Raw genomic sequence first — 22,823 nt, forward strand, 5'->3', positions numbered from 1 at the left:
GCCTGCAGGTGTCCTGACGGTGACGTCAAACACGCATTCGCGCCCCTTTGATACGGCCTGTAATAGGATTGGTACGTAAGTATCGATTTCTGTTTTAATGTCCTCGTTATCCCTGACTCCAATGGTTTCTACACAACAGATCAGAACCTCTCACAAGTCTTTAAATAATAAAGAAAAGCGCATACTCTCATTTACGTCGTAAATTGGCGATTTGTTTTTTAAGTAGGGTCACAGGGCAGCACGGTAGCATTGTGGATAGCACAATTGCTTCACAGCTCCAAGGTCCCAGGTTCGATTCCGGCTTGGGTCACTGTCTGTGCGGAGTCTGCACATTCTCGCCGTGTGTGCGTGCGTTTCCTCCGGGTGCTCCGGTTTCCTCCCACAGACCAAAGATGTGCAGGTTAGGTGGATTGGCCATGATAAATTGCCCTTACTGTCCAGAATCGCCCTTAGTGTCCAAAATTGCCCTTAGTGTTGGGTGGGGTTACCGGGTTATGGGGATAGGCTGGAGGTATTGACGTTGGGTCGGGTGCTCTTTCCAGGTGCCTGTGCTGACTCGATGGGATGGATGGCCTCCTTCTGCACTGTAAATTCTGTGATAATCTATGAGTAGTGACTCAGCCAATAAGGGGAGGTGTACTTTCATAACCCGTGCTCTAGAATTCCATGAGGATACAGTATGTTTCAATATGATCAACATATCATAATTATAAAGTCCAACGTATACAGTCAAACAGGTCCGATCGTTTTCATTTCTCCCTGGCAGTCGGACTGACGTCAATTGAAAAGCAGATGCAAAACATCAGGAAAGATTCAGAAACTGGAAAAATGTGAGGTCAGGAAGATGGGCGGGAAAGATTGGAATATATTTAAAGAGGAAAAGGATGGGGAGTGATGCAAGTTTCTTGTCATCATATGCCTCATACAAACTTTAAGTAAATTCCTCTCAACATGTGTAAAGGTTGTTGGTTGGCAAATCGTATGAACTGAAAAAACATTCTCCAAGTTGAAGCCAGAACTGAAAATGTGTATATTTATGGACATTTTAGACAAATGGTTTCCTTTTTAAAAAAATCGCGTTTTCGTGTTGGAAACCACGATAAGATGTAAGATTAAGAAGCAGCCGCTTGGGATGGACTTAAAATGCGGGTCCTATAATGTGGCAATACTAAAAATTACTGTGATATGAATAAAACACGTAAGGGTAAATTGGCATTCTATACCCTGGGATATTTGAGAATAGGGAGCTCCATTGCTGAAGTATATTTGTGGTAAACGTCCAAGATGTTTAGGGAAGATGACGTACAGGCCGGCATGTGACGTAGTGGTTAGCACTGGGACTGCGGCTCTGAGGAGCTGTGTTTGAATCCCGGCGCTGGGTCATTGTCCATGTGGTGTTTGCACATTCTCAGCATTTCTGCGTGGGTTTAGATGAATTGGCTACGTTAAATATTACCCCTCAATTGGAAAAGAAAGCTAATTGGCTTCTCTAAATGTATTTGAAAAAAAGGAAGATAGCACAGAACCATCAAGGAAAAGAACAATATGAAACGCTGATGCATTTTGATGGATATTATAGGTTAAGACGGACGTGGAATAAGTAAGGCATCATCGCTTATTTAATTCGAAGTGACTGTACAGTGTGCATATAGTTTCGTGCATTGCAGTTGAAATGTGTCCAAACGTTTTCATGGTACAGTGTATTATTTTCCCACGCTCTTTACGGCACAGTGGTGTGGCCTGATTTGAAAATATTAATTAAAAAATTGAGCCATGTTCTTTACATTTAGGAGGCGTAAATCTGTCAGAATCACTTGAGCCCATCATTAAATTACACGCCTGACCGTCGATGTTTCCAAGGTTAATATTGAGAACTGAGTGCCGTCAATATAGCCGAATACTGAGAACTGAGTGCCGTCAAAATGGCCGCTAATAATTGCGTGTTAGTCGCAGGATGTGTAAGTCATTTTTTTCTTCCATCATACCGCATTACAGCCATCGAATAGCACGAGAAGGTAGCTACCGGAAAAAATGTTCAGCCGCCTCATTCTGCATAATGACACACGATTCAACGAACATGCCACATTTGACAGGTATGTGATAATCATTATTCCAGTGAAATACTTTAAACTTACCTTGCTCATTGAGGCTAGCTTTCAATTTCTGGATGTCTACAGCAAAGGTTCGGCAAATATATGTGACCGGGATATTTATCAGAAGGGTTCAATAAAATTGCGAACATACAGGCAAATGTAATGCATATACTGTGTATATTGGAATATTAAATAATTATTACGAGAATATTTCTGGAGGTAATATGAGATAAATGTAGGTCTTCAATACGCCCAAATGATATCGGGTGTTTAAAAGTCATGTACGAGACCACATTTTGTTTACTGCGTATAGATGGTCACAAACAAGATTCCAGAATGTTATGTTGACTCCCTGGTGCTATGGTTAAGGATGTCTTCGGGCGGTCACAGACCATGCGCAGTGGAAGAGTGAACAGCCAGTGGTCGTGGAACACATCTGTACCAATAACATAGTGTAAAAAAAGGATGAGGTCCTGAAAGTAGAATACAGGGAGATCAAAAGAAGCTTGAGAATTCGGACCTCGAGGATAATGATCTCAGGAATACTGCCAGTGCCACGTGCGAGTCAGAGTTAATTAGCAGGATATAGAGATAAATGCGTGCCTGAAGGTATGGTGTGAAGGAGAGGATTTCAGATTCCTGGGGTATTGGGGCTGGTTCTGGGAGAGGTGGGACTAGTACAAACTGGACTTCATACACCTCGGCAGGACCTGGACGACTGTCCCAGAGGCAGTATTTGCTCGAGTGGTTGGGGAGATTTTAAACGAATATGACAGGTAGATAGTAACCTATTCAAGGAGTCAGAGGAGGAGGAGGAAATAACGGCAAAAACAAACGACAGTAGCGACTAAAACAAGTGATAGGCAGATAAATCAAGAGAGAAATTCAAACAGGACCAGAAGGAAACATATTGTGAGTGTGATTAATAATGTTAAAAACACAAGCTTAAAGGCTGTGTGCCTTAATGTGCAGAGCGTTCACAATAAAGTGAATGAACGAAGTACACAAATAAACGTGAACGGGTATGATGTAGTCGAGAATACGGAGAATTAGCTGCAGGGTGACTAGGGATGGAAATTGAATGTCGTGGTGCATTCTGTATTTTGAAAAGATAGCCAAAAAGGAAAAGGCAGTGGGGTTGCATTGCTGATCAAGGAGGCAACTGACACAATAGTGAGGGTGGATATTGGCTCCGACAATGCGGAATCGATGTCGGTAGAACTTAGAAGGAACAAGAAGCAAAACGCGTTTGTGGGCGTCATATAAAGACTCCCAAACTGCCATGTTAGATTCGCATTGTTAACTCTGTTACTCCCACCATTCATGCTGCTAGGCCTGCTGGGTTTTGCCTGCATTTCATGTTTTTATATTATATGTTCTCCTTCTGCAGTGTTGAATATGTATTACATAAATGCAGCTTGGTGCATCACTTATTTTCACTTTGCGGGTAGCGACTGGCGGAGTACTGTACTTGTTATGAACCAGAGGCCCAGATTAAGTGCCCGTCAGACCCGTGTTCATAACTTTAAAAGAAAAATAAACGCTTGTAAAGCGGGACTTAGTAACTGCAGCAACATATTGTTACTTGTCTTCTTGACACCGTTTGGTTAACTTTTTATGGAGGAGACTTCCCTTCTTCTCTTTCGTTGATTTCATGTGAACTTGTGATCTAGCCTTAAATGTGTCGATGTGGGTTGTACATGCTTATCGCCTAATCTGTTTTACTGGTGCCACTAGTGATCGGACTGGCCAGGTTCCGAAGTACATACATGAATGTGGCAGTTGTTCAGACAACCAGTGCCAGGAGAAAAACAAAATTATTCCATATTGTGTTCAGCAGGCTGTCAGACGCAGGTTCGGCTACCCATCAAAATATGGGATTTGCCACCGCACAATCACAGAACAACAGGATGACTACAGCAAAGAGGAAACATTCGACGCATTGGGCAGGGTTCTTCGTTCCCCAGCCGTGTGTTTCTCGGCGGTGGGCCATTCGCTGGCGGCGGGATTCTCCCTTCTCGCCGTTTATCACATGAATTCCCCATTGAATCCAAAACACGACAGGGGACACTCTCGGGCCTGGGTGGCGTGCTTGCGAGAAAAGAGAATCCCGCCACCGCCAAAAGCATACATGCCCGCAGAGGGCTGGATCGTGCATATAAATATATGTACATTCCAGCAGCTTGAGTTGCAACCCAGTCCTAATTTGGTGCTGCGTGCTATAATTACAGCCGTCGGAATTAGTCAATTAATGCTGCCCAATCGCGGTTCACATCCAATTTGCAGATTGTGCATTATAAAGTTGTCGATGAGTAGAAACATTCTGGATTAAGCAATATATTATGAATCCACTGCCGTCCCCGTGTCATTCCAGCTACCAAGGAGAGTCGATTACCGTTTATTGAAAACGTTATATAAAACCCTTCACATTCCGTTTCGCAATCTTTTTTTCACTTTCACGAATAACGCACACTCTCAGATTGAATTATTTCTTTCTTTGAATTTTGGAGTTCCTGTTTATGTCTAACTTACTGCAGCAAGAAATTCTTCAACCGGAAGATTAATTCTTGAACATCATTTAGCGGCATATAAAGTGCGAGTACATGGATATGATCCAAAGAAACGTTTATAATGAGATTTTTCCGACGTAATATGATTTCGACTGAATAGAGTGAGTTTGGTAAAATGCCTCTGCACAGCATCACATTTGTCTAACCGGTTCAACGTTAGGATTATAAACTAAATTGTTCAGCCGATATCCAGATATTTCTAATACCCAAGTGCCACAACTGGAGTCCGAGGCAGAAGGAACTTTCCAACTTACTAGAATTCTGCACTGTCAAGAAATTCTATATTGTGTTGTTTCTCTTTGTGTTTTCTGCTCAAAATAACACTTCACGTACATTAAATTAAATTTTAGCCCCACGTGTCATAACCCACTTCGACTTTCAGACGACCCATCTCACTCATCGAGTTCCAGACGGTCGCTTCCCCTCTGGGTATCATCTGCAGATTTGTCAATTCTACCCTTCAGATTAGGGTATATGATTTCATTATTTTTTAAGAATCGGAAAGGTTTTAACTGATGATATAAATTACAAATTTTCTTCCAGTCAAAAATACATTTCACATAAAATGAATTTTGATTTCCTGTTGACCACCTAACATTGTGTCCATTTGTTACTATCTACTTTTCCTCTTTGTGTTCCGCATTTGTTTGTCAACGCTTTGCCTTTGCAGCATTTTATCGATTGCCTTTTGATAGCAGTTTCAGAACAGATCAAAAATAAAATATCATTGTGAACACTGATCACTGTTCGGTCCCTCATTAAGCTATTCATGAATGTTCGTTAGCATATCTTACCCACCAGAACCAATGATAGAATGTTTTAATTAGCCGCCACTCGCACAATTGACTGCTACGTTTGTCCCGAATCTTCGCACAATACGAACCTTTGTTAGCCGTAGAATTTTTCACTCTCGCTAAACTAATGATCATCTTGAATTACTAAACTGGAAAACAGCTTATTTGGAGTAATGCCATCAGTCATACTCCGTGAGGTGTCAACTTGCTCAGGTTACAACAGCGAAATATGTTTCTGCCAAACAGAAAAAGCAGAATGCAATAGAGAAATCTAAGATATTAAACAGGCAGATTGTGAGTTGGTGGGGAAGGGACACGGGAATGGGGAAAGAGAGGAGGAAAAAGGTTAGGGCGATGGTCGCTGCAGGGTTCTTCTCGCCAAACAGTTGGAGCAGCATAAACTTGCTCCTTATGAATTTAATAAAACCAGAGTCTACGAATGAAGTTGTGTGCGAACTGGTCAGACGTTACCTCACAAGGCGCCGATGAAGTGAAGAGGTTGGTTGATTGGGTTTCCCCAGTGCACATACATCCACTATAGCTTTGGTGACACTGCCCATCTGCTTCTTGGATGTAATGGACGTTATTCGACTCGATGCTCCTGATCAAAAATGTGTAATTCAAGTGCAGAATCTATGAATTAAAATGATTAATGTACATTTATACACGAACTTACCTTTGCCTTTCGCAGTCACGTTTTCCTCTGCAGTTAAAACGTTTGTATTACTTTGAATTATTTTTGTGAAGTCAGAAGAAAAAGCAATGGCTTTGGCAAGGAACTAACTGAACTCTCGTTTGTGTTATAATGGGAAATTTGGAGGAAAAGCTGAATGTACACCAGACCAGCAGAGCATGCGAGCGAAAAACTTGATGCTGCTCATTATGAACCACAATAATCTTCCAATTGCTTGATGAATCTTGTGCCCTTAATACAACAGTCAGCCTCTTCCTCTCTTACACACTTTTGCAAATTCATCTTGAATTCGTCTATACCATGAAACAGGCCAGATGTCATGGCCAGGATTACTATTTTAATGATGATGGTTGTCTTTTGAATTCGAAATAAAATCGACGTGTTACTTCGTCAAAATGACCAGGAAGATAATCATCCATTCTCACTCTGATGGGACAGATTCGGCACCAGTTTGGGTCATTGCACTCATAAGTTTTGACATGATGATTTCACATCAACGGAATTGTTCATTTTTGCATTAAAACTGACATCAATCATTTCGAAAACCACGGGAGTTCGACGGGGCTGTCGTACTCAGAAAGTTCCATCTCGAGGTAAATTTGCATCTTTTTCGCTTTCAAGCCACAGCAGTTCAGATTTGCTTTGGGTATGTCCTTGTATTCTTGGAGCAGCATCCCTTTGTGGGCATACGCTAGCTCTACAGATATTGAGCTTTGTTTTCCGGAATTCGGTGGTCCTTCATTCTGACTACTTGGCTGATAAAGCACAGCACAGTTGTGTGTCTTGAAGCACTGCGTTATTGCACAGCGGAGTGGAATTCGAAGCTACGTTTTTTTGTTCTTCTTCCTCTGCAGCTTTCATGTTTAACACTCTCTCGAAACCAGTTATGCATTGATGGACCGTTTAGAACCTTGTTGAGCGGGCCGTGGACTTTTCCTCTTAATCAGTTGTTATGCTTTGAGCGACTCATTTTACTTTATTTTACCATTTAAACAGACCGCAGAGCGTTTTCCAATGGAAAGTGTTTTATTATTAGTATTGTCTATAGTTTTAATACTCAGCTAGGCAGTGCGATATTCTCACCAGTATTTTAATGAAATGTATCCTGTTCAATACCCGTTAAATATGTGATTGCTCTCTTGCATTGATGTTTTACTCTCCGAGAGACGAAGAGACTTTTTCAAATTAACAGTCATATCAGCTAATTCCATGGTTCTCTATTGCGCCATCAGCTCATCAGTTTGAAATTATCTTCCCAGAAGAAATAATCTCCGACTGTTCTGACTTCATTAGTAAGCATATCATTTTATTGCATCCCTACAAGGTGAACCCGAAGGGCTGCAATATCACTTGGGATGGTCGATATCATTCACATTATTCGTATGAATCCAAATATTTTATTGCAAATCCTTTTTTCTTCGAAGGTTCCTCTGTCCGTCTATAATCTATTTTATATGATGGTGTATGTAAATTTGCACAGTGGACTGCATTGGATCAGAAAGCAAGATACAGCCATGCGCAATGCTTTTGCCACTGGTCATCCAATATTGCCATTATCGTGCTTCTGCATATTTATCTCTATGAATTTGCCCAGACTTTGGTTAACTATATAACTTTTTTCCAAGTTGAAATTATTTCATATTACCTGTCAAGTTATTGTTTTTTTTATCATATCTAAAGTCGGCTGTATGCAATGAAGCACAACAGGTACGTTCATTAAAATAGATCCCTGAATAAGTATAATCTGATTTCAGGATTGGTGGCCATAGACCTCGAGGATTTTGTTATGAGCGAGGATTGACAATTCTTACTTTATGCTTTGGGACAGTGTAAACATGTGAAGGTTGGGTGGAATCTTTGCAATGTCTATGGAATTATTAAAGGCAGGATAATGTGTATATTGCACGTTTTTCACGATATTTTGTTCGTCCACAACCGCGGTGGAGGTAAATGGGTGACGTGCGTATTATATTCCGGTAACAGTTAAATAGTTTACATAGTCCACAAAGATGTTGCTGGCGAAATGGACACCCCATATGAAATAGTGGCAGATGCATTCAAAGTACGATTTGACTTGTTGGCTTCTTGCCAGCCTGAAAGAGCATACTGGGTCGAATGTCCATGTTCCGTATTGGATCATTCTATATGCCCGTATGATTTGGAATCATATGTTAAATATTAACATGTTAAATAATCTGGACGCATTGAACTGGAAGGGGCATGGTGAACCCTGTGAGCATTGGGGGAGGCTAAATTGTGAGGAAATGTGACCTATTCCTTTTCGAGCTTTCCACAATTTACTTGTAATGTCAACCACAGACAAAATGTCTGTCTAACAACACTAGTCTGTTTCACTTCTGAGCGCGCATACATCATCATTTACATTACCTCTTGTCCCGGTAGTATCTCTGACGGTCAAATTCGGCAATGTATGTTGTCTTGTACCTCCAAACTCCTTTGTGTCATCGTGTGTTCGAATTTTGTTTTAAGATTTCACAGTGCTACGACTCTGTTGTGTGGAGACCCATCAATCACCACGTCAGAGAAGTTGATATGTTTGCTCGTTCATCTCTGGATTTAAGCGCTAGAAAGCCCGACATAAAATTTCCTACAATTTTCTCTTTTTTAAAACATTCAATCTCAAGGTGTATAACGCTTTCAAAACGTACCCTTCTTGGATGTAGGGTGATCCATTTGTTTTCGTAATCATCCCTATATATTTGGCTAACATTAAAGAAAATAATTTTAACTCAGTTTTTTTGGTTGAGAATTATAGCATCGGGGAATCATTACACTTCCTTGCTAAAGCTCAGCTCAATTGTAGTAATCCGACTTCAGCATGGGAGGAACACATTCCTGATCCCCATTCAAATAACAACGTATTTGTATCTCTTCTTTCTCGGAAAATATGAACTTTTGGGACAGGAGACCCTGGAAACTATCCAGGATTTGTATCATCGGTCTTTTTAATCTCAGTCGTTCTGAGAAGCTACCGATTTCATTGATGTGACTGCGACGGACGCGTATAGCCTTAGAAGTGTGGTGTGGAAAGGAGTCACAGTAAACAAAGGCAGTGTGCGTTTTGGCAGGAAAAGTATTAGGCTCATGTGGTGTGACGAACGGCAATGATACACGCTATTTCAACTCACCGCAGCCCGTATACGTCTTTCGTACTTTATCTAATTCTGGTACAAAAGGGCAGTAGATTTTAACGTTTCGTTTTGCATTTTGTTGAATTTTGTACGAAATTCAAATTGGGCATGTTGAAATATAACGTAGGCATTCTCTGAACGCATGGCTTTCATATATTATTCATCTATGCATATATATAATTTGTAAAAAGTTATCGTGGTAAACATTTAAAAAATAAATTTAGACTAGCAATTATTTTTTTTCCAAATAAGTGGCAATTTAGCGTGGCCAATCCACAAAAACTGCACATCATTGGGTTGTGAGGGTGAAACCCACGCAGAAACGGAGAGAATGGACGAACTCCACAAGGTCAATGACCCATTATCGGGATTCAAACCGGGGCCCTCAACGCTGTAGGCAGGAGTGCTAAGCACTGTGCCAGGTGCCACCCGGTTAGCGTGGTAAACATGAACGATACAACTTGGTTAAGGTTCAACACATGTAACGATTGAATCTTTCAAAGCAATATTCTCGGTTTGGACTCAGGTGTGTACGATGTCCAGGGATTGCAGCCAAATGATTCGCATACAACGCAGTGGAATGTGACTTGAAACCAGCTGCGATACGATGCATAACAGTTACTATGTGGTTTTCATTGATTTCGGGAGTAGTTGCCCAGGCAGGCAATTATTGCGGAGCATAATTTCCTTGGAAACTAATTGGTGGACTATATTCTTGAATCCATTCCGTCTATATGATGTTGATACACAGATAGCATATTGATGGCGGAGTTTCCAGGATTTTTACCCAGTGACGACATAGCGATAAACATCCATGACAAAATGTTGTGTGTTTTGTAGGGTGAAAATTTCCAGTTGTTGCGTAACATACTGAGAATATGGAATTATATACAGCTACAGGAACGCATGGCATTTAGATACGTCAGTTACTTTAGAATATTAAGCTAGTCAGGGTCAAGGTGCCCATGTTATCGACCATGTTTTGACAAAGATATATAATGTTCAGATAACGGATGTCCTTTTGAAGAGGAAATCTTCCAGCAGTCTGGGCTGAATGTACAACAAAACCACAACAGTATGGCTGCTTCTTAACTTAAGTGCAATTTGTCTTCCTTAGCGACAACCATAACAAATGAAAGAGGGACAAAAGCTAAAAATGTACGAAACGTTAATTGCGGCAAACTTTATCTAAATATTAACGAAATACAAAGTATACCTTTGTCTTTTTTTACTAATGCTTGGTCTAACCGCAATAAAATATATGGGTATATTAATTTGACAATACGCGACGTGAGCAAGATCAGTTCCCTGTACAGAAATAAATATTATTTGATCAGCTTGCAATGTCGTTCTTTGAGCGGCTGGATATTATAACACTTATTTTGAACGAATGTGGAAAGTGATTTTGATCAAAACCACAGAACATGCAGGGCAATGGTGAATACCCTGGTATCTGGAGACGATTGGCACAGCAATGGTTACAGTAATGATATTATAGACAATCTGAGAAACAGACAAGATGCTTAATTATTTGCAGAACACATCTCTAAGCTGCCAAAGTGGCAGAGTTAGTATAATCTACTTTGGATTCACTAAACATGGAAGAAACCTTTGGGTTTGACCTTTAAGTCATCTTTGGCTCTAGGAATAGTGCCAGAAGACTGGAGAATAGCAAATGTTGTCCCCTTGTTCAAGAAGGGCAGTAGAGACAACACCGGTCACGATGGACTTGTGAGCCTTACTTCTGTTGTGGGCAAAGTCTTGAAAGGTTTATAAGATATAGGATCTATAATTGTCTGGAAAAGAATAATTTGATTAGAGATAGTCAACACGGTTTTGTGAAGGGTAGGTCGTGTCTCACAAACCTTATTGAGTTATTTGAGAAATTCTCTGAAGGTAAAGAAGTTGATGTGGTAGATATGGATTTCAGTAAAGCGTTTGATAAGGTTCCCCACGGTAGGCTGCTGCAGAAAATATGGAGGCATGGGATTCAGGGTGATTTAGCAGTTTGGATCAGAAATTGGCTAGCTGGAAGAAGACAAAGGGTGGTGGTTGTTGGGAAATGTTCAGACTGGAGTCCAGTTATTAGTGGTGTACCACAAGGATCTGTTTTGGGGCCACTGCTTTTGTAATTTTTATAAATGACCTGGAGGAGGGCGTAGAAGGAAGGGTGAGTAAATTTGCAGATGACACTAAAGTCGGTGGAGCTGTGGACAGTGCGGAATGATGTTAAAAGTTACAGAGGAACATAGATAAGCTGCAGCGCTGGGCTGAGAGGTGGCAAATGGAGTTTAATGCAGAAAAGTGTGAGGTGATTCATATAGGAAGGAATAACAGGAAGACAGAGTACTGGTCTAATGGTAAGATTCTTGGTAGTGTGGATGAGCAGATAGATCGCGGTGTACATGTACATAGATCCCTGAAAGTTGCCACCCAAGTTGAGAAGGTTGTTAAGAAGACGTACGGTGTGTTAGCCTTGATTGGTAGAGGGATTTAATTTCGGAGCCATGAGGTCATGTTGCAGCTGGACAAAACTCTGGTGCGGCCGCATTTGGAGTATTGCGTGCAATTCTGGTCACCGCATTATAGGAAGGATGTGGAAGCATTGGAAAGAGTGCAGAGGAGATTTACCAGAATGTTGCCTGGTTATGAAGGGAAGATCCTATGACAGAAGGCTGAGGGACTTGAGGCTGTTTACGTTAGCGAGATGAAGGTTAAGAGGTGACTCAATTGAGGCATACAAGATGATCAGAGGATTAGATAGGGTGGACAGTGAGAGATTTTTTCTTCGGATGGTGATGTCTAGCACGAGGGGACAGAGCTTTAAATTGAGGGGAGATAGCGATAGGACACAGGTCAGATGTAGGTTCTTTGCTCAGAGAGTAGAACGCCCTGCCTGCAACTGTAGTGGACTCGCCAACACTAAGGGCATTCAAATGGTCATTGGATAGACATATGCACGATAAGAGAATAGTGTAGATGGGCTTTAGAGTGGTTTCACTGGTCGGCGCAACATCGAGTGCCGAAGGGCCTGTACTGTGCTGTAATGTTTTATGCACTATGTTCTATCAGGAGACATCTCACTACCCAAAGGAATTAGTTGTTGGGTTTATGACAGAACAAGAGAATGTCGATGAGGGAATTCCAGTGATAGTGAATCGGTGAGACCGACACAGGAGTACACGAAGGGGCGACGAAGCAGGCTCAGTAGTAATATTTCTGGGGAAGTTCCATAAATTCATGAAGTGAGAAAATTGGAGGGCAGAGTAGAAATAATGGATGCAACTTTTAACAGGGTATTCAGGAATGAAGTCATTCCCTGGCGAGTATGGCGCATAATTTACGCAGAGTGGCAATCTCCGTCAGATTACTGCTGTCGCGAGATTTATCTGCGCAGTGATTCCTGAACCCGTCTCCCTCCCAATATTCCATAATCAGGCTGAATGTGAGGAATGCAGCGAAGCTACCCAGGAACGGTCGTTATACCGTAACAGGGCGGTGAAGGGTAAATATGTTTCGGTTTTCATGGCCTTTGCTGCCGTAAAGGCGAGGTTTAAAAGGAAAATTTACAGGGACACGTTGAGAAAGATATTTCAGGTGAGACGGTCGGCTCTGTGCGAGGGGCTATAGGGTCCATGTTGTGGATGGGTCGGGTACCCATTGGATGGAATCAGGACACTGTTGGGAAGGTGGCGGTGTCGATTCCGGTTGTGCAGAGGTGTGCCGTCTCTCTGTGCGGTGGGAGGAAACGTGACCGTCCAAAAGTGGAGAAACAGCTGCCCAGGGTGTCAGATATGCAGGGAGGCGGGGAGGGGGGCATCCCGTGACGGACTACTTCGACTGGGAGTTCAGCCCTGGAGGGAGATAAGGAGAGAGTGAGGTCATCGCGTGAGTGACGTGGTCCGGGAGGGACTCCACACAGGACGCCGGCCAACCTTGGATGGGGCACGGTTTGCCATTGGGTACATTCCGTCTGAGAGTTCAGGGTGGGAGGGACTTCTGTCGGACGGGGAGCATGGCAACGGTTTTTCCGGAAGGTAGAGAAGGTGGTCCTGGCTTTGGCAGTGTCGAGGGGCTGCAGTTAAGGGGATCTTCATCAGTTCGACGGTGCGGTTGGGAGGATACTGCGCCGGGGGGTGGCGTAGTGGCACCCCTGGCGATTGTGTTTGTGCAGAATTGTTCGTGCGGGTCTGTGACTGCGAATTTCGAATAGATAGTCTGGAGTTATAACTTTGGTTTCTATGTTTATGTATTATCAAAGTGACTATGAGGGGAAAATTGCCGGAACTATCGACGATGGTAGCAGTAATCGCCTCAGTCAGACGTTTCCCAGCGCTGCACAACGGCACTGAGGAAATTTGTACTCAGGGGCAATTGCTGGGGAAACGATTCCGTGGGAACATCTTGGAGTCATACTCCAAGTTAATATCATTAAATATTGTTTGCCGTACCGAATGCGCTCCTGTGGGATCCTAATGTTTCTTGGTATCCCACAGAGAATGAATATCTTAATGTGTTTGGTTCCCACGAATGTCCGCGTAAGGTGTCTCAGCACAGCAGAAGATCAAACCGTTTTTACTTGCATTTATTGATTACCTATTTTGGTGGTTCATTAACTGGTAATGACTGATGATCAAATTTTACTTTCACATTTGTTTTGCAATTTACAATGAGCCTAACAAACCTCGCTGTCCTTCGTAGTATCGTTAATTATTCCTCTGCCGATATTCATATGCCTGAGGTCATTGTAATTTTCTCTCCCTCTGCTTTGCAATTCAACCGTGATGTTCTCTTTTTCTGCGACAGCACCGATCTCATTTGTTTATCTGCAAAATCGTTCAATCACTAGCCCGTAGGGTCATTCTTGAGAGCAAGTTGCCGTTTTCATACGGCGACTGCTCTTCTTTTCTTGACAGTGAACACCGTGGATTTTGAAGGTCACGTTATCGAAAACTTGGCAAGATTTTGCAGTAAATATTATAGATGGTGCGTTGAGCTTCCATTGTGCGGCTATGGTGGAATAAATGGATTCTTCATTTCGCGGATAGACAGAAATTCAAACAGGCGTATTTCGATGGATGATAATGAAATCAACAAAGTACAGTTAATTCTTGATCTCATAAATAACATCAGAATTCTGAGGAGGAGTGATATTGGATTTTGCAAACGTTAAATATTTTTTCGCTCAATAATGCTGCAAATTTAATGGGTTATTACAGAACTATATATTATTGCGCAAAATTGTGTTCGTCTTTTTGATACTATCGGCTCGGCAATCCTCCAGACAAGTGGTTAATATTCCACCGTTCAGTTGATTTCCGACGTGTGCCTTATCGATGGTCGACAGAGCTCACAGCTCAGTTAATTTCAAATAACAATTAATGGACGCCTCTGCGTAACCTGCACTCATGCTGAACCTAGAATTCTCAAAGACATCAGAAGCTGAGGGTGAATAAAAATAGCAAGAACATTGGAACAATGTATTAATTTACCTTTAGTCTCAAGAGTTTCCTTGTATGCTTGGCACTCTGGGGATTAAAGTGATGGACTATATTAGGTTTTGTTTGCTCCTGTTAATTGATAGCTTGTGTAATTCATAACCACAATACAACACAGCATATTTAAAAATGACTTTGAACCTCACTACATAGTTGAATGCGAACAGACAAACTTGGGGATCAAATTTCACGTTCTCCGACCTACTTTTGCTACCAACTTTCACATCATAACGACAATTACCACTACAATGGGAATGAGGATCAAAGATCGAAGTGGTTTAACACTGTGACATTGAATGCAGCAATTAAACTAATAGCAGATTCAGTTTTCGCGAATGGTGCATGCTCTAGGCTTTTGGGTTGGGACTATTACGAAGTTAGAAAGTGAACTGGTTATTACAAATCAAACAGCATACTATAGATTAGCACCATGTAGCCATCTGGGATGGCCACTTCCAGAATGCAAAATGGACGCTCGCAAAGAATATAGGGAACGGTGGACAATGCCAGCAGGACAGAGAGCTTGCGCAAATTACGACCCCTCAGACGAGGCCCACAATGAGAAATGGGTACTAAAAAGATTATCCCGCACTTGGGAACAGTCTGTCCAGGGAAAATCAGCTAACGGTAAAGCAGAGGAAGAGCAGGCAGATGCGTACATGCATCCAGTTATGACGCACGAGAACCGCATATGGGTAAATGAGTGAAGAAACAGCCCACAGCAAACTACATCCCAAGAATGTTAGAATTGCGGCCAAATAGAACATTACGCACGAAAGTGCAATGCGCCCCAGAATCAGCAGCGAAACCAGCTGACAGCCACCCTGAATAAGAACAGGGCCAAACCAATCCATAGTATTAGCGCCCATTCCGAGAATGCAGATAGGAACGGCACCGATTGACGGTGTTCGGAATCACCAACTTGGTTCTGCGACACCCTTTGGGACAAATCCGGGAGAACGGTAGTGACAGGCACAGTCCGGGGACACCCCGTAGAATTTCTTTGGGACACAGGAGGGTCCTACACCACCCTAAACCCCTCCACAATGTTTCAGCGAGACACATGGCCCACCACAGACACCATTACTCTCAGCGGTTTTACAGGGCATTTGCAGCAGGGACACAGCACAGCCCCTGTAGCGACTCAGATAGGGAACATTAAAACTAAACACCCCGTAGATCTATCCCAGACCGCCAAATACATTTTAGGTATCGATTTTATGAGCTCCCGCAATCTATCATACGACGCAGTAAACACATGTGTGTGGAGAATGGCAAAGGCAGCACGAGCCCCCGCCAGGCTCACAGTTGGAGACTAAAAAAACAGAATCAGTGCAGTCAGAGACTTCTGGTTCGACCCTCGAGCCATTATCATAGAATTTACATACAATTTACAGTGCAGAAGGAGGCCAGTCGGCCCATCGAGTCTGCACCGGCTCTTGGAAAGAGCACCCTATCCAAGGTCAACACATCCACCCTATCCCCATAACCCAGTAACCCCACCGTAAGGGCAAGTTTTGGACACTAAGTGCAATTTATCATTGCCAATCCAACTAAGCTGCACATCTTCGGACTGCGGGAGGAAACCGGAGCACCCGGAGGAAACCCACCCACACACCGGGGGGGGGGGGGCTGCAGACTCCAGACAGACAGTGACCCAAGCCGGAATCAAACCTGGGACCCTGGAGCTGTGAAGCAATTGTGCTATCCACAATGCTACCGTGCTGCCCGATAGTGCTGCCATTAGTCAGGATAGAGACGTTAGGGAAGTTTTGCAACGACACAAAGCAGCTTTTGCCTAGCACAAGCACGACTGTGGCAAGATCGTTGGCTTAGTGAACATTGCATGTCCAGACCCCAGACCACTAAAGCAGTACGGTTTTCCCCAAGAAGCAGAGGGAGAATTCGCAAAGGTTATTCAGAGTCTGCTTGACCAAGGCTTAGTCCGTTCAGTAGCATCAACCTAAAAGCGCGCGGAGCCCCTCCAAGTGTAAGAAGGAACCCCCACGAGAGATTCGCTCTCTTGGATTTGGCTCTCAGGCGGAGAGACCCATCCACCAGCATCACCAAAAGCATGTAAGTTCAAGGTCAACGCTCGCTACCAGACGGACGACCTTTGCTGTTCTCCTGTATATCTTCGTACCGAACAGCCTCATATCCAAACAATGGCCATTGTTCCTCTGACTAAGTGGGCACCCGAAGTTAAGTATAGGCGTTAGCGTTAGAGATAGTTTAGTTTGTAATACTGTTGTGCATGAGTAGATCTTACTGTGTGTGTAAATAAATAGTATTGACTTTGAAATAACTAACTGGTGTATTGGCTCTTTGATCAGTATTCGGGTTTGAATCTTGTGGCGGTATCGAGAGATACCTGGCGACTCTAAAGTAAACATAATTAGGATTAAGGAAGGCGACCAGATTGATTGCCATATTTATAACCACATAAACAGAGCAACAACAGTATGTGCTTCGTAAGGGATTGGTGCTTACTGGATGTACGCGGAACCAACGTTAATATCTGGTGAGGAATGTGGATAGAACGTATAAAAGTGGTGTTCTCTTCTGGAAGACATTAGAAGGCGGAAGGTAATATGATCTGAAGTTGCGACGTTATCATATTTATTCATTTAGATAGGGGAGCCATGTGAACTACACTAAAACTACGACATACGCAGACACACCCACGGACTAAAACTCAGTCAATGTAAGACTGTCGGAGTGATTTTTTCATAAATGCGTTTGTTCGAACGGCTATTATTGGGTCCTGGTGCTTAATTTCCATTCCAGCGAAACGCAAAATTACAGTGCTGAGATGAAAACGTGTTCTTCAAATCATTTCGTTCTCTCGTGCAGGTGTGTGTTTGTGTTTCTGAATCCGTGTACCTGTACCTCCGGGTGAGTTTTGTACATGTGTGTGCAGGTGTGTTTTTGCGTGTGGCAGTACTATTTCGTGTGCACCCTTCTGTGTGTCCGCAGTTGTATATTTTTCTGTATGGCTGTGTGTGTTGTATGTGTATATCTGTGAGATAGCAAATACGCATTTCTCTGCATGTCAGAGCTGGTATGTGAGTTATTTTGAGTGGGTGCCCGTCTGTGCATGTTTCTTTACACAATTTAACGTGTGTTTGCACGTGTTTTCTCTTTAAACCCGCATCTGAATGTGTGGATGATTAATTTTGCGTGTAAACGAATCAGCCGTCGACTGAACAACATTATTTGTGCGTGTGGTTTTTTTGCGGATGTTAGTGACTGCGTGCGTGCATTTTTTTATGTGGCACTCTGTGCTATCGTGTGTGTTTTTGTGTGTACATACCAGCTGGTGTTTACTTTTCAAGACATGTTCCTTCTTTGTATGTGAGAAATGTAAAAAGAGAGAGAGAGAGATAAAATGTACACGCAAAGCGTGTGCGTCTGTGCCATTTTGCAGTCATCTGGAACTGTAAAGAACTAAGATTAATGTGGATATTAATCTTCCGCACGTGGCAGAAGGTGTCATTGCCGTTTCAGCAGAAAACATCGCACATATTGGGGCGTCGAAATATTTTCACCCATGTACAACAGGAGGGTTGTGCCAATTCAAGATCGATTAGCGCCAATGTAACGTAATTGAAACCCCTGAAAACAGCATGTCATAGAATTTACAATGCAGAAGGAGTCCATTCGGTACCGGCCCTTGGAAAGCGCACCCTGCCCATATCTCCACCCTATCCCTGGAACGCAGGAAACCCACCAAATAGTTTTGGACACTAAGGGCAATATAGCACGGCCAATCCTGCTAACCTGCACACTTTTGGACTTTGGGAGGAAGCAGGAGAACTAAAAGGAAACACAAGTAGACACGGGGAGAACGTGAAGACTCCGCACAGACAGTAACCCAATCCGGAAATCGGCCCTGAGACTCTGGATCTGTGAAGCAACCGTGCAAACAACTGTGCCTCTGGGGCGCCCATAATAACATTTCTCAGAAAGGATAATTATTCACTGATACTGTCTTTATCCTATTCCATTTTTACGACACAGGTGATTGCGAAGGATATCTGGCACCAATAGAGGCCATTAAGCCGAGCATTCAACGCAGGAATTTCGAATCAACTTTGCATAATCGCACTTTTCTTTTCGAAACATAACATTGCAAATCTCCGTTAAATAGTTCCGTCATGTTTTTCACTGTCTTCCCATGTCATGGACAAACACTGTTCATTCAACCAATTTTCGGGTTTTGGTGTTTTGCATTCGGACTTGAAATATTTAGTGACAAATAAAACACCGCTAGCATGGAATAAAGCGACTACGGCGCATGGTCACACCGCTTCTGAAACAACTGTAGGAATATTTTCGTGCTAAAATCTATTAATTCACCTTCAACGGTAATTTGTCAAAGCAATGATAATCCAAGCCATTGATCCATTCACGATATCTGTAGGCAAGCAGGACATTTGTAAACACTAGAGGGCGGCAGGTGGTTAGTGCTATTGGCTCATAGAATCATGGACTATGATTCAATTCCAGCCTTGGATAACTGCCTGAATGGAGTTTGCACTTTCTTTACGTGTCTGCATCGGTTTCCTCCATTAGCTCCGGTTTTCTACCACAGTCCAAAGGTTTACAGGTTATGTGTGTTGGTGATCCTAAATTGCCTCTTGGTGCCCAAAAGATCTGCAAGTTCGATGTCGATGTGGACATTGGGCCTAGTTAGGAAGCTGATTTAAACAGCCGGTGCGGAATCCATGGGCCGAATGGCTTCCATCTCCACTACCTTCGAACACCTACGATCAGTCTGAGGAACATACTGTTTGATCTCATTCTATATTTGTGCATTGCAGTCAACAATCCATTATTGAGCCCACATCCGATTTTCCAGTTATTTTATTTACAATCTGCTACCTATTTTAAAATCATTGTCAGGAGAATGTTTTGTTTTTCATCCGTAACTCTTTAAATGGACAGCAAAGACACAATAATTTGCGAAACTGAAGCCGAGTTGGTGATTGCTCTTCGTAAACTGTGAAAGAAAACGACTATGCTCATTGTCAAATCTATTCAAAGCTTCATGGACGTCAGTCTATTGGGATAATATAGGTTTATTTCGCATAAAACACCTCCGGCACTACCACGTATGTGCTGTTCGAAAAAAAAGGCAATCGGCGTAATACCATCTTCCTATTTTTGACCCGTGGCATGGCAATTTACCGTAATTATGCGGACACCTTTTTATGTAAACGATTTCAATCTGTGCTGTACAGACCCCCACGAAACGCCGAGTGACATTTCCTCTTGAATTGTATTTATGCATTTGGTTCGTTTGATGAGAAACTGGCAGAGTGATATTGTGACTGGACGAGTAATCCAGAGATCAAGGGCAATGCCCAGGATAGTGAAATGTAAATCAAACAAAAATAACGGCCATTAAGCCAGAGAAGGTTGTCATAAAAAGAGTCTTTTTCAGTTATCATCTTTGGAGAAGACGTTCTGCTATCCTTCTTGCCTGTTTTGAGTGTGACTCCTAACTGCCATCTCAATGTCAATTAGGAATGGCATGCTGCTGAAGCCCATGTGCCCCCAAAATATTTGTAAAATATCTAAACTCTATTATAAATGTGCCGGCATGTGTGGACTGCAGGATAATAGTCGTACTGCATTACTGGTTAAATGACTTATTGCTATGCCGATTTTATTTTTAATTTCTGCCATGTTAGGCTACCAATCCCATTGCAATGATACTCGATGGTCAGTGAACTCTTCAGCACAAGGCTAAATGGCTGGTTTTTAAAGCAGACCATGGCTAGCCAGCAGAGCGGTTTCAATTCCCGCACCAGCCTCCACGAACAGGCGCCGGAATGTGGCGACTAGGGGATTTTCACATTAAGTTCATTTGAAGTCTTTTTGAGACAACAAGCGATTTTCATTTCATTTTCATTTCTCACAACACTTTCCTCATCTACTCGATCAAAAAAACGAAAATGCTGCGCGTCGCAAGAAAGTCTTCTCTTTGTCTTGTTGCTGGAGTGAGAAGAACTGCCGCCTATCATTAATTCCCCTGTCCAACCAGCCGAGTGTTTCACTGCTGCTAACCTTTTCAAGATGGCATGATTCTTTCTACCCCCCGCTTGCCAACTGGATTTCCATTAAATTCGCCTCGCGAAAACGGGGAATGCGCGGGCGGGGATGTGATGTGCTGCAAGAAGGAATAGGGAGCCTCGATGGCTGGAGAACGTGGGCCCAAATCGTTCCGCAAAGCAGCTATTTTTCTGTCCTGCCAAACTGATGACAAATTGCCATTTTGCCATCCCTAGTGCAATTACGTAAATTGGGCAATGCGTTGGCCAAAAGCGCTCACACTATTGGACAGTCGATTTATAAGCTCCACACTCTTGTATTCTATGTCATGTCTTACAAACCGATATTACCCATGTGCCTCCATTAACAACCTCGCTATCCTTTATTGTCATCTCCACTTATCTGTTGCATTCAGTACAATTTCCTCATTGAAAGCGAGCGATATAGTTCATGTCGTAATCCCAAAATCCATTGTCGAATGAACAGATTCCAGTGTTATTAATTGTTAATGATATTGTTACACACACGGGTGGAATTTGCCGTACCCAAGTTATCAAAACGAATCGATGCTTTGCTCCTTGCTCAATCCACCTGACCTATGATATGGTTTGTCTTTTGCTGCAAGAAAATCGGGGTGACAATTTGGAAACCCTCATGAGAAAATATCTTTACATTTCTATGGCAACTCAGAACTGCCATTACAAAATGTTATCACTGAGTCTACTTAACTAACGATGATAAGTTGGACTTAAAGATGAGAATGAAATTGCTTCATTGAACAGCTCCCTTCTGTCATGTGTCCCATCAACTGAAGAACATGAAACATTTGCAAGAATTTGTTATCTGCAGTGCATTGCAGGATACGCAAGTGGGAATGGAAAATGTTAAACTTCTTCGTCAAATGGACACAGTTTGTGTAAAATTACCAACATTCCATTGGAACGTCTGTGCTTTATTTAAGAAAATAAATTGCATGCACACTCACCGTGGTCCTTCTCGCTTAATTTGTGGTCTAAATTCAAAAGAGATAAAACTGAATACGTGTCTGATCATTGTTATTGTGCATTGCCGCTCCTGAAGTTGTATAACTCTAGTGGCTGGCAAATACTTTTCAGCAATGTGCGCTGTTTGAATCATGATTGTAAACTAGCTTTAAATATAAGACAATAGTGAATGCAGCAACGTGCAATAACAGGAGCTAGGAGAATGGCCGAGGGATTTAAGAATGTGCCAAGGAAATAAACAAACAGATGTAGACGGATCTTAATTTCTGCATAATAGTTTAGGCCTACAATACTTCTAAAGGCATTGAATGACACCTAGGTACGTGTGATGTTACTGCATCGACATTCCAATCATAAAGCGAAACTCAGCCTGTGGTCAGAGACCAATGAATTGATAAGGATATTTCCTAAGTTAAGAAAGCTCCAATGCTTTTGTTTCACTGATGAGGGTACAAAAACAATGCTGGAGAATTCCGTACCCCTATTCTTGCATTTGCATTCGCTTCATGACGGTGACGTTCACCAGAACTAAGAGTCGGATTATCAATGTCATCAGAGCATATTTTCCTGCACTTGGTAGAACAGATAAGGAAAACGAGAAACTTTGTGCCGATATATTTTCGTTCTCTAGCCAGGTTAAATTGAAGGAAGAAATAGATCAGATTCTGACATTTAAATGCTCCACCCGAGAACGACCCTACTCCTTGAAACAGCTTAACAGTCAAATAATGAGTCGAAAGAAATTCACCATTTAGTCCGCCTGAGGAAACATCTGGAACATTATCATGCATCCAACAGCACTCTCTTGCGCCATTCCTAATAGCAGGACAGCATCATGCCAACACCAACTGACTGTCCAAACATTGGCAAGTGTTCGACCATGTCAGCGTTCAAAGGCAATTCGCGCGCCAACTCTGCCTCGACATTTCCTGACAACTGTAGAACGAACACTTTCCCTTTC

This window comes from Scyliorhinus torazame, chromosome 12 (assembly GCF_047496885.1).
Source record: "Scyliorhinus torazame isolate Kashiwa2021f chromosome 12, sScyTor2.1, whole genome shotgun sequence".
Taxonomy (NCBI): Eukaryota; Metazoa; Chordata; class Chondrichthyes; order Carcharhiniformes; family Scyliorhinidae; genus Scyliorhinus; species Scyliorhinus torazame.